This window comes from Rhincodon typus, chromosome 13 (assembly GCF_021869965.1).
Source record: "Rhincodon typus isolate 14 chromosome 13, sRhiTyp1.1, whole genome shotgun sequence".
Taxonomy (NCBI): Eukaryota; Metazoa; Chordata; class Chondrichthyes; order Orectolobiformes; family Rhincodontidae; genus Rhincodon; species Rhincodon typus.
The window spans coordinates 27,897,524-27,911,635 of record NC_063344.1 but is presented as its reverse complement, the minus strand read 5'-3'; positions in this window follow the sequence as shown (position 1 = coordinate 27,911,635).

Genomic DNA, 14,112 nt, shown 5'->3' with positions numbered 1-14,112 from the left:
CCATCAGGAGCCCAGAGAACTGCTAGCAGTAAAAATTGGGTAAAGGAGACAAGTACCAACAGGTTTGTAATCTTGTAAGTTTATTTGACCTGCTTCTTCTCCAAATACTGGTTGCTAGGGGCACTTCTTTTTCTTCCACCACTCAATAGGACTTCAAAATGCTCGTGTCAGAGTATATTAGCATTACTTAAATTGGCTGGAGCATCATAGTAAGGAAATGAGTTCACCCACTTGAGATGAAAATACTTTTTCTTCTTGACAGGAGGTTTGGAGTTCTGGAAAAACAGAGCAATTTAGATATCTGTATGCAAATCATTAAAAGCTCGTGCATTAGCTTAAAATTGTAATCAAAAGAATAATGGAATATTAGGTTCCATCTCAAGAGGATTAGAATACAAATGTGTGGAAGTGATGTTTTAGTTCTATAAAGCATTTCAGCAGATCACATTTGGAGTACAGTTTGAGCAACAAACTTCAGGAAAGATACATTAGCCTTGGAGAATGTAGAGTGCAGATTCTCTTGATTGATATAATATAAACATAATTATATTATTTCCTCTGATGGGGTAACTCTGAACATTATTTTAAAGTCAGAGCTATGTTATTTAGAAGCGAAAACAGGAAGCAATTTTTCACGTAAAAGGCAGTAGAAATTATAAATTGATTCTCAAAAGGTTGTGAATGCTAAGTCAATAGAAAATTTCAAGACTATTCAATTGATTTTCGTTTGGTATGGATACCATGGGATAATGGAGCAGGGTAGGTTCATGCATTTGAGGCACAGATTAGCCACAATCTAATGAATGTTTCAATGTTCCTATGATCTGTGGAGGTTCAATCTCAGCTCACTCGATTATCATTCATACATCAAACAAGTATACATCAATCTGGTAAAATTCTACATGAAAAATGAAGATGTTGTTTAACAGATTAGAAATATGCTTTGATATTTCAAACAAGGTAAGGTTACCATATACTTGTTACTTTAACTAAAATCATTTCATTCAATTTCTTAAAGATGTTATACAAAATAATTCCCTTATTTGAAAAAGGATTAAAGAAAAATTCTGACAACTGTAGATCAGTGAGTTCAACATCTGTTGTGAAGTCATCAGTGGAGAACAAACTAGAAATGCTGTAAATGATCAGGTATAACGCACAGGGATGCGAGAACATTTTCATCACCCAGATATCAGAAGTCCTGTTTGACAAAATTGGTGCTTTTCTTTAAGAAGCAAGTTACTAGGGCACTGAATCAAAGAGACCTTGAGAACATTATCTACTTGAATTTCCAAACAGGTAAACTGGTAAATTGCATCATAAAGGACTAAAGTCATGCTTCATAGAAAATCAAACCATTAATTGAAATTTTAAAAGACCAAAGCTGCATTTTTAATAACTTAAAATCACAATCAAAGATGACCAAACATTTGCATCACTGTGCCTTCTACATACTAAAGCCATCGAAATGGAGACTGTCTGTAAAACATGGCTAGGAGTAATTGCCTTGAAGGAATATGAATGGGAGCCATCTCCTATCTCCTGAGCAAAACATCCAAACAATTACCTAGGAATTGAACAGACTGGAGACAAACAATGGGACATAATTGCTTAGACAATGGAACAATGGACTGGAAAACAATTTGTCCAGATACCATCTGCTCTTGTAATCCATACATTTGGAATTCATTATACCACCACCACCATAAATGAGGTAACTAGCTAGTTGGAGAGAAGGCCATATGACAAGCCAGCTAATCCTTAGTGTGTTTGAGCACCTGTATTATCTACAGACCAGCACAAGCAAATTAGATGCTGAAGAGGCAAGACCCGGAGTTGGATACTGTGTGTCCTGACAAGAGTGTTCTCAATGGGTGAGCATTTAATAAAGGCAGGGCATGAGGCCCGCCACCTTCTCAACTACCTGCAAGGTTGCGTACAAAATACCAAGAAAGCGAGTTGGGGAGATGCCAAAGTCATCAGCCTGCTCATGTCACGTAAATTATTAGTTAAAGGTCGATAGAGTTTGTTAAAATACAGTTGATGGGAATGCAATCCCATTTTTCCAGAAGTTTATAAAACAGCAGGAAGAAATACGGTACTGACTCCAACAGTCCCTTTGTGTATCAGGGACAGCCTGCTTGAACACAGTTCACCCACTTGCCATCTGCCATCCCATTCACTTGCTTTTCAAACACACTGTCAAACACCTTCACCCGTTCCATAACCCAACTGGTCGATCCATCTTTCCCACCGACCCCCATAATTTTCAGCTTCAGCTAAGATTCCCCCCCCACTTCCTCATTCAACTTGAAAGTTTTAACGCTGTCTGCTGATTTTGATTAAAGTCTGTTCTGATATAACGCGTGTTTCTTCAACACGAATTGGCTGTAACGCAATTGAAGAATTTAGACCACCATTTGTAGAACGCGAACTTTCTTACCTATATTGGCTACAATGGGATTCTGGCCCCATTTGTTTAAATGGTGTGGTTATTGGGTGATTTTCTTAACTCAAGATCGCACGAGAACGGAACTATTGTGTTATATCAGAACTGACTGTATTTGATTATGCCATGTGTAGAGACCCTTTTTAAAGAAGTTAACTGAGCACCTGCTGTCTTCACAGCAGCAGATAAATTGTTGATCTACACCTTTCAACTGTATCAATGTTGTCATTCTGTGTTTATATGCATGTATGTGCATTGCAGTGTTTTTATTGCTTTATTTATATTGGATTAAATATAAATATTATGGTCAAAACCTCAAGGATATCTGTTTGTGTTTTTTTTAGTCAGAGCGTGGAGACAGTTAAATAATCACTAAATTGCCAAGTCTATCTCTAATGAAACAAAAATCCTTTGCAGTCAAACAAGTTAGGGAACGAACTACCTTTCCTCACCTGATTATAGAGGCCAATATGCAGAATTCCCCCCTCCAGGATTAAGATGGATGCTGAGGAGGTCATAAAATAAGGCAAGGAGGTCTGGTGTGGAAAGTCCGACCTCTCCCACCAATTAATCCTGAGTTGGAAAGGACAAGGGTACCTTTCCCATTCAGAAGCCAATTGAAGTATTTAAATGGGCAAATGATGGATCACTTAATGGCCTAAGTCTGTTGCAAATGATATTCAACCAGGAACAGGGAATGTTCCTCCTTCTCTTGTGCTCAATAGAGAGACCAACTGGCAGCAAGGGAGACAGCTACGGAAAACACCCTTGACCTTTAAAAATCTTCTATCTCCTTCAGTTGGACCTCATTGACAGGCCCATCGATCCTGCTCTATCTTCCAAGGGTCCTGCGTTGATCATCCACCTAAGTTCCATTTCAATACCAGCAGTGGCCATCACTCCACATAGTGCTGCTGATACCAGAGAGTTCTGGGTCCCTGATTGGTTGGCACCTTTTGAAAGTGGGAACTTTTCTCTGCAGGATTCAGGAACTCTGGATGCAATGAGCAAAATGCCTGATTGGGATTCAATTCTATGCAGGGTTCCCAGAAATGGCTGCAACAGGGTTGCCACCAGCTCTTCAAGCTGAATAAGCCCACCACTTTGACCATTAAATTTTTTCCAATATGTGTAAGTTAAGTGTTAGTGTGATGGATAGATGACAAGATGGATTAAAAACATTAGCTAAAGGGACTGAAAACAATGAATAGTTTTTAAAGACGGAGTTGATTCTCAATATGTTACAGTGAGGAGGGCTTGTGGCATATTGGGTAGCACCCCCATTGCCTTTGAATCAGAAACTCTAGGTTCAAATCCCACACCAAAACTTAATGCATGTTCACAGCACAGTCAAATAGTTTGTGTATTAACATGCAAATCCTTCCAGCGGCAGGAGATAAGAACAGCAAAAATTTCTGGTCTGCCATGTTAAGTGAAGAAATGTGGAGCTCAATATTCTCAGTTACCTAGATGGTTGTTGTGGATCAGATTTGATGATAGTATAAGGTAGGGGTGGAGGTTAGATAGACCTTAGGTTTCGGGTAAAAGTTCGGCACAACATTGTGGGCCGAAGGGCCTGTACTGTGCTGTATTGTTCTATCTTCTAGATTGATGCTACCTGCAAAGGTTCGATTCCCATTCTGACTGGCATGGCATGGGAACCTCTTGACCTACTTGTGGTGCTTTGGTTTAGAACTGCTTTCGGCCACAGTAGTTCCTGTGGTTCCCAAATTCAGTGCAATGTTCCTTTCAACATATTACAATAACAAATAGTGTGGAGGAATGAATAAATAGTGCAGTGATCATATTCACAATTACATATAATTATGCAGTAAAATCAGGACCTTTAGAAGACTGAAACAAACAGCAAAAGAATTTGCTGAAAAATTGTTAAATGATTTTCAATGCAGATAAGATGGCAATTGTTCAGATAGTGGGACAGAAGAAGGTTATGGAATAATAGAGTGATTCACTGTAGCTTAAAGTGATTTGGCTTATTAACTCCCATAAAGTGCAAACAGATTGTCCAGATGCTACAGGCTAGCAAATAGGGAGTCCTAGGTATATAAAAGTGTTATCAAAATGATAAAGATCTCATTTTGAGTATTGATCAATAATCTTCCACTCCCTTCACCCACTCAGTAAGGCTTTTGTGGTTCTACAAAAGACAAAGAGAAGGCTAACCAAGATAATCCTTAACCTCAATTCAACAAACTGTTACAATAAATTAAATGACTTTGCTTTGTATTTTTGGAGAAAGATCCTGAAATTCCTGGGACTAGATAGGGTGCAAGCCACATTTATCGTTAGGAAGCCCTGTAGGCTGGATCCTCGCTCTATTAAGATTCCAGTCAATTGCATTGTACTGAATTTCAGAGAATATTCTGGCTGGGTCTTGGATGGATTTTCTGATTTCCTCTTTCATGTCAAGAGAGCATCAGAGAAGTACTAGAGTTATGTAATCAATCCAGAGAGGATCACTTACCTGTGTTAATTGAAATAACTGTGGTGGGAGTGGATGAGTTTATTTTTAATTTCAGCCCATCTGTAGCTGAAGAGAATTTTGCTTCACATTAGACAGCAGAAAACTCAGCGGTAACTATCAATGGAGACCTTTTCATGCACTGTTGGCAAAATCAGCCATGCAAATTATCCCATTCTTGTCATTAGAATGAGGTCTCTAGCTTTAAGCAAGTACAGACAGGAGTTCCAATTGACCATAATTATATTGATGAATGGGTGAGCCAAGGAATTTATAGATCATAGATATTCAGAGAATTTGAAGATGTCATTAAAAAAAGAAACTGTGTTTCATGATTGGGTCAGGTAGAAACCTGAGTTTTCCATATAATCTGAGAAAGCTAGGAGTGAAATTGACCCTTCAATGCACTTTCTTCCGTGCACAATTGACTTGTGGAACAGAATTCTGGAGATGATAATGAATGGTGGCTCCTTATGGCCATTTGAAAAAGTTGTCATGATTTGGAATATATTTATAATTTCTCTATAAACTGTACTTGCACAGGTTTATAATAATTGAGATAATATTGTTAATGAAGTAGACTTTAGGCTGTTTCCTCACAAACTAAAGTAATAGGCAGTTTGTTTTTAAACTGTATCCATTGGTAATAACAACCTCATACTAAATGTATCGGGAACTCCCTAACCCTAAATGGGACTAAATGATTTAGGAACTCTCTCCTGCTTGTAAACACAGGGGGATTAAAGAGAGACAGAAATACACACCAACAGTCAGGCTTTTAAGAATGTAGCAAGAAATCAGGCTGTCAATGTAACCTAATATACTGCCACAATATAACTTGTTCATTATTTTGTACTATTATGTAAAGCCAAGTTATTCTGATTGGAGTAAATGCATTTGATCATAACTGTGTTCAATATGTTTTCATGGTACTTGTCAAAACTGTGCAATATCTATTCTCAACTCATCTTACTAATATGTGAACAATCCAGCCACAAAAAGTCTAGGAAAGCACCACTAGAGGCACATGTCTAAGATGCAAGCTGAGTGTGAAATTATCACCATGCCTCAAACTAGTATTGCAAAGAAAATGAAAATTAAATGGTTTTTATAATGGGCAGATAGTTGAAATGCTACACCATGGTATTCAGCATCAGGGAGTTGCTTTGTTATCTTGAAACACGACGAGCACACAAACATTACAACACAAATAAACCATTCGGTTCACTACTTGTGTGCCATTTTGTAGTCATTTAAAGTCAGCGTACACACAGACGCTCTGAATTTTTTTTGTGGTTAAACCTTTCCAGCTTTATTAACCAAATTGCACGTAATTGTCAGTCTGAAATATAACAAGGAATATCATCAACCAAAAATACTTAAAAATCACCTCTTGAAACACTGTCTTATTGTAGTAGTTTATGAAAGATTTTAATGTCTGCCAATATGCAAACAAACTGGGGAACTACAGGAAAAATACTATTCTAATTGAGCACAAAAATATGCTGAATTTACACCTGAATCGCACATGATTCAAAAAGTGGAAACTGTACTTCAGTGCTGTCTTCATTATGTTTTAATGCCTTGATGTGTCAGAATGCAATAGCTGGTTTCCATGTGGCTATAACTCAGAGAACAAAAGGAACATTTTTGTCCTCTCCCAATGATGTTAATAATTATTATACATTTACATCAACTGGAGTAGGCTAGTCAGCCCCCTAAGTCCTAATTTAATCACATGATAATTTACCTCTGCTTCAAATCCATTAACTTGTTGATCTATATCCTTCATTAAATTGAGAAGTGTAAGAGTATCTCTTGGAGATTGTTATCATATACTTAGCTAAAATATGGCACTCAGACTGGTTTGGAATAACCAATACCACTGTACCCCACAAAATATCTAAGCATTTTTCAAAGGAATTAAGTGGATTTTGGAAGAATAGGTGATGAGACCAGATGGAAAGTAAAATTATAGTTCTGAAAAATATGTTTAGGATTATTATTTTTCTATTATTCACAGGATGAGGGCATCGCTGTAATAGGCTGGCATTTATTACCCATCCCTAATTGCCCAGCAAGCAGTCAAGAGTCAACCACAGTCACAATCTGGAGTCACAAGTAGGCAAGACAGGTGAGATCTCCTTTCCTAAAGGACATTAGTAAACATTAGTTTCTATGACAATTGACAGTGATTATACAGTCACCACAATTGATAGGCCTAACTTTATTTTATTGAATTCAAATTTCACCATTTGCCACAGTGGAATTCAAACCCATGCCTTCAGAACATTAACCTGAGGTTCTGGATATAGTCCAGTGACATTACTGCTGTGCCACCAACTCCGCAGTGATGTACAGCTGTCCTAAACTTTCAGTACTCTTAAATTGTTACTGGTTATCAAAAAAAACTTGAAGATACATGAAGATGTTTACGTTTTAAGAAATGCTTCAGGGTTGCATTTTCCCATTTCTTAGCAGAGTGAGATTCATGATAACTGGTCTGTCATAGCCCATCGTGAATTTTCTCACAAAATCTACAGTTCTTTGTTTCATTAATTATGTATCTGTCCTTTCTGGCATCCATCTTGTGGAATCAAACAGCAGGAGAGGTGAAAGCAACCGCCACTTTGATTCATTCACACTGCTAACGACAAATTTAAAGGCCAGACACACATCATGTCAGATGCTGCAAGCCAAGAACTGCCCTTCACACTGTGATCCTACATAATTGTCTGAAAGGAAATGGCCAGAACAGAAAATTAGTTCCTTGATTTACTGAAGGGATCTGGGAATATTTGTGGATGGAATGGTGAAGTGGAGTGCTGAACTATGACCAGCAAAGGAGGCCACGCCACCTAGCTCAGCCAGCCTGGAGAGTGATAGCAACCCAGGTCAGTGCAGCTTCTCAATTGAAACAAAATGATCTTCTGCGCTCCACAAATGTAAAAATCACCACCTTCTCTCTGCTACCTCACACTCATAGAGCATTCCCTCACTCTAACTCTGCCACTGCACATTAATCTCAGCAAGGCTCCACTTCCTTCACATTCATTTCCTCTGCTTTGTCTCATTGTAGGAAAGAATGGCCTATCCAGCCTCCGACCAGACTGGAATCAGATGTGCCCCTTGGCTGAATGCGGCAGTACATCCTGAGTGACCATAGTTTCCTTTGACTGCATTAAGGACTGGTCCCTTTTGACTTGCCCACATTGGTTGAAGTACATGCAGTATATTTCCCATGTAAGTTGCTGGTGCATGCTTTGGGTGCAACATTAGCATAGCATGTTGCAGTACAGATGCACGTTCACCCTCTTGATTGTTCAATGTTTCGAACTGTGACAAGCTGCTACCTCTCTTATGTGCCAAAAAGCAATGAAAGGCACAGAGGATGGCTCCTCCAAGTAAGCACAAAGTGAGTGAGTGCTAAAGAATTAAGCTAAGAGCCATAAGATGCATCTGTGTAAATACAGGAGATGTGTGTACCTTCCCGTGAGCATAGCAACCTGATCGAAGCTTACAAGTTGTCATTGTCCTTAAGCTACAAATGAAGGGCTGAAGTGGCATATGAGTGAGAGTCACACAAGTATGGAAACAGACCTGTTGGCTCAATTTGTTCATGAGTTAGTCCAAGAACAGGCATGATAATGTGATACCAATGGTTTGCCATTGTCAACTCATATGGATGAAAGCTGAAGAATAAAAGTGTCCGTGGAGCATGCAGGAATGTTACAATGAAGACAAAGTTGGATGAAGACCCAGAGAAACAAGCGATGAATTACTGCTGCCAGGTAACTTCTTTGCCCTTCGTGTCAGAAATTGGCACCATCTAGTTTCTTGGGAAAGAGGTGAATTGCATAGAAATAAGGTTAGTTGGCCCAATAACAAGATGGAAATTGAGATTCTGAATTTACCATTTTAACCTTACAGGGAAAATTAGAAATATTTTTCACATTTTGCAACATTTCTCATGTTACTCAATAAAGTGGAAAATTCCACCTTTGTTGTAAAACTACTCATTTAGGTAAAGGATGTTCTTGCTGAAATATTTTTATATTTTGGAAATCCACTGTTGAAATCATACAAACATTCTAAAGTCAAGTATAATACAGTTACATGGAGAGTTATTTTAAATGTAAACATCATCACATTAGTGATAATGCCATAAATATATTTGTATATTTATATTTTTTATTGATATTGATGATAGCAATACCAATGTCATTTCTGTGGGCATTGGATTAATTTTACAAATTGCCAATTGGAGTTAATGCTGAAACTTAAGGAAGAAATACCACTATAATACCAGTGAAAAAGTATACAAGGATGCTGTGGAAGCTGACAACACATATATGAATTGTAAATACACATATTTCCTGATCATAATGACACTATAACTCACGACATCACTGACATTTTGTGATTACTGAGAGAGTAATCCCTTAATTTAGAATTTTGGTAATTTACCATTCCAACCTCTCTGTCTTTTCTCCCACTTCATTTCCAAGGGTTGGACCATGGACTTGAATTGGATTGGTCCTTCTTAATATCCATAATCTGGCATCATTTTCTTGGGTAGTGCTAACTTACAGCAGTGATTCACTATGCCTTCTGCAAGATGGTTAACCAGGAAAGTCTCCCACTCTTACCACCTTCCATCATGTATACTGCAAGTATTTACAGGCTGACAATTAACTTGTTTGTCATGTTATGAACATATCTTCCATGGTCAACAAATCCTTAAGGAATTGAGGCCTGGAACTTCTGCACAGACATAGGGTGCTGTCACTGCACCAGTTTTTTTGCAAAAGTCATCTCAACGTAAGCGAATGGGAAGGAATGAATTACATTTTACATAAAAATCATTAGAAAAAAATTATTCCCTAAAGGGTTGATAGACTGAAAATAAGTTTTTAAGGGCTGGAAGTGATACCGGTCCTAAAGTAATAAGTTAACCGTATGTTCTAGAACACTTACGATAACAGTAGTATAAGTTACAATATTTTTGTCAAAGTGCTGCATATTATGTCTTTCATAAAATGTAACTTTTAAATTTAGTGTCGCTCCAAATCCTTTTACCACCTACGGGCTCTGCATTTGCCAATGACTATCCAAAACTAATAAAATGCTTTTAAAATACTATCAGAGATAGTAGGAACTGCAGATGCCGGAGAATCTGAGATAATCTGAGAATTGGTCTAGGCCCGAAACGTCAGCCTTCCTGCTCCTATGATGCTGCTTGGCCTGCTGTGTTCATCCAGCTCTACACCTTGTTATCTCTTTTAAATACTGTTGGCGTCAATCATTCACAAACAAAAGATGTGTGCTTGTAACCATTACAGTTCTTAAAGACAGGCAGAATTAGTGGGAACACAGATACCAAAGATTATATCAACAAATTGGAATAGAAATCTCCAAACTTATAACAATGACATACATTTATGCATATGGTAAATTTCATTAAGTTATAATCATTTTATTTCCAGCCTATTTTGTAATTATAGAGTAATTGAGTCATACAGCATGGAAACAGATCCTTCGGTCCAACCAGTCCCTGCCAACCATAATCCCAAACTAAACTAGTCTCACCTGCCTGCACTTGGCCCTTATCCCTTCAAACATTTCATTTCATATATTTATCTAAATGTCTTTTAAACATTGTAAAAGAAGGTGTTTGGCATGCTTGCCTTTATTGGTCAGTGCATTTAGTATAGGAGTTGGGAGGTTATGTTGCGGCTGTACAGGACATTGTTTAGGCCGCTATTGGAATACTGCATGCAATTCTTGTCTCCCTGCTATATGAAAGATGTTGTGGAACCAGAAAGCGTTCAGAAAAGATTTATAAGGATGTTGCCAGGGTTGGAGGGTTTGAACTATAGGGAGTGGCTGAATAGACTGGGGCTATTTTCCCTGGAGTGTTGGAGGGGTGACCGTTTAGAGGTTTATAAAATCATGAGGTGCATGGATAGGGTAAATAGGCAAGGTCTTTTCCCTGGGGTGTGCGAGTCTAAAACTAAAGGGCACAGGTTTAAGGTGAGAGGGGATAGATTTAAAAGGGACCTAAGGGGCAACTTTTTCACATAGAGGGTGGTGTGCTAATGGAATGAGTGGGCAGAGGAAGTGGTGGAGGCTGGTACATTTACAAAATTTGAAAGGCATCTGGATATGTTTATGAATAAGAAGGGTTTGGAGGGTTAAGGGCCAAATGCTGGCAAATGGGACTGCATTCATTTAGGATATCTGGTCAGCATGGACAAATTGGACCGAATGGTCTGTTTACGCACTGTATATGTCTATGACTCGATAACTGCACCCACATCCACTACTTCCTCTGGATGTTCATTCCACACACCACTCTGTGTAAAAAAAATTGTCCCTCATGTCTTTTTTAAAACCTTTCTCCTCTCACTTTAAAAATGTGCCTCCCAATCTTGAAATTCTGCCATCCAATGGAAAAAACACCTGCCATTCACCTGATCTACACCTCTCATTATTTTATAAACTTCTATCAGGTCACCTTTCAACTGCCTACACTCCAGTGAAAAAAGTCCCAGCCTATTGAGGCTTCCTCAAACCTTCCATTCACGGCAACAGCCTGGTGAATCACTTCTGAACACTCTCCAGCTTAATAATATCCTTCCTTTAACAAAGAAACCAGAAGTAGACACAGTACTCCACAAGAGGCCTCAACAATATCCTGTATAACTTCAACATAATGTCCCAACTCCTATACTCAAAGTGTCTGAGCAATTAAGTCAAGCATACCATATGCCTTCTTAACCACCCCATCTATATATGATGCAAACTTCAAAGAATTATGAATCCTGGACCTCTAGGTCTCCCTCTTCAAAAACTGTACCCAAGGCCCTACTTTTAATTGTATGAGTCTTGCCTTTGTTACGAAAGTGCAATACCACGCTTTTATCCAAATTAAACTCCATCTGCCACTGTTCAGCCTATTAACCAATTGATAAGATCTCTTTGTAATCTTAGGTCACAGGCTTCCAATCTGAAAAACAACCTTCCACCATCACTCTCTGTCTCCTGCCATTAAGCCAATTTTGTATACAATTGGCAAGGTCACCTTGAATTCCATGTGATCCAACTTTACTAATTAGTCTACCATGCAGAATCTTGTCAAAGGCTTTACTAAAAAGTCCAAGTAAACAATGGTTACTTCCTCAAAAAAACTCAATCAAGTTTGAGAAACATGCTAACTATCCCTAATCATTCCTTACCTTTTTCCAAATGCATATAAATCCTATATTTTAGGATCACTTCCAACAACTTACCCACCGCGAAAGTCAGACTTACAGGTTTATAGTTCTCAAGCTTCTCCTTTGAACCCTTCTTAAACAAAGTCACAACATCAGGCACTCTCCACTCATTCGGCACCTCAGCCATGGTTATAGACGAAACAAATACTTCTGCAAGGGGCCCCACAAAGAACTGGGATAGTACACTAGATCAGGTCCCGGAGATTTATCCACTTTCATATTTTTAAAGATCTCCAGTAATTCCTCTTCTGTAATGTGAACTATTTTCAAAATATCAATATTTATTTTGTGAGTCCTCTAGCCTCCATTTCTTTCTCCGCAATAAAAACTGATGTGAAATATTTATTTAATATTAATTAATTAACTAACAGGCAATAACTGGATAACATTGCTGAATTTGTATATAGTTAATTAGGAATACATATACATTTAATAGAGTAGAAAATCTTGGAGTGCCTCTACCATAAATGGATCTGCCACATTTTCACACAGTCTTGTTATATCAGTTCTTCAGCTATACCTTGACGTCTATGTTTGTTACAGTAAATTGCACAAGCCAATCCTCTAAAATTGATGCTGCAGTATTAAAGTTTTATGATTAGAGATGCTACATTTCTGCTGAATTAGGATTTCTCTTTGCAGTTTATGATCATTGCAGAAATTCAAACCTCATACCATTTCAGCTAAAGCTTATAATAAGCTTTTTAAGATGTTCCTGATGCTTCTGGTGATACTGATACAGTATTTCCATACATCAGCAGAATTAACCAGGATCTTCAACAGTGTGGTTAAAACTGGGCAACAGAAGTCCTGAATTTGCTGTGCTGAATATTATGATAACATTTCTAAATATTTTTTTCTAATCTACTCAAAGCTGACATACAGCTATATTTTATATTTATACTCTACATCCTGCATCCTATGATACATGTGTTGTTCAGCCAGTCCCAATTATTAGAATTATCTTCGCACATAGTTTTATTTCCAAAAATATAAATAGTCTTTGTGCAGGTTACAAACAGTATAAAACTGGAAATATAGAAAACTAAACTGTATTAAAAATAACAAGTTGATAAATTTCCCTGTCACTGAATAATACACCAAAATTAGATTTATAAATTTTTCTTCATTATAATAATAAATATTAAATTAGCATTAGCTGCAGCTATAGATCTGATACATGGTTACTATAATTCAGCAGATAAAATAATTGCAAATACTAAGAAAATATGTAAAATAATTATTGTCTTTAATTACTGAAAGACAAACTTTCGTGTCACTCAAAAGAACAACCTTTTTCCTTAATTTAATCCTAAGTATAGTATGTAACTATACTATGATAAAACTGAGTACGCATGCTGCATAATACTAAAAAAAAGCATAGTGCTGACCATTAAAAAGTTAAAAATCTCTTCAGTACACTAGAAAATAATTTTAAATTGAATGACATTTACATTTAGTTTGATAGGTAGGAAGTAAAAAAGCTGATACTGCTGAGGGATTCACGAATGATATTAAAGTCTGCATTTCAGAATACGTGTTGGTAAGATTCTAATGTCATTTATGTCAGTCTCTAATGCAAACGAAATGAGTCTTTCCTGTAATAAGAAGCTTCATGGAATTAGTTTCCGTTTGCAGAAAATTGCAATAGGCAGCCACTTTTATCTAAAAATTTCACTCGTGTATAAGCAAAACTCATATTATTTGGTTACATTCCATCAGAACTAAAAATAACATTGTGCAAATTCTATGCATGCTAATGATGTATAGAAATCCACCTGCTTTCAGATAAAATGAGTTTAATTTTCTGTTGCCAACTGCCTGGTTGGCCTTTCATAAATTACTTATGCACAGCTATTATTAAAAAAGAGGAAAAGCAAATTAGAAAAGTCTTCCTATCGCTG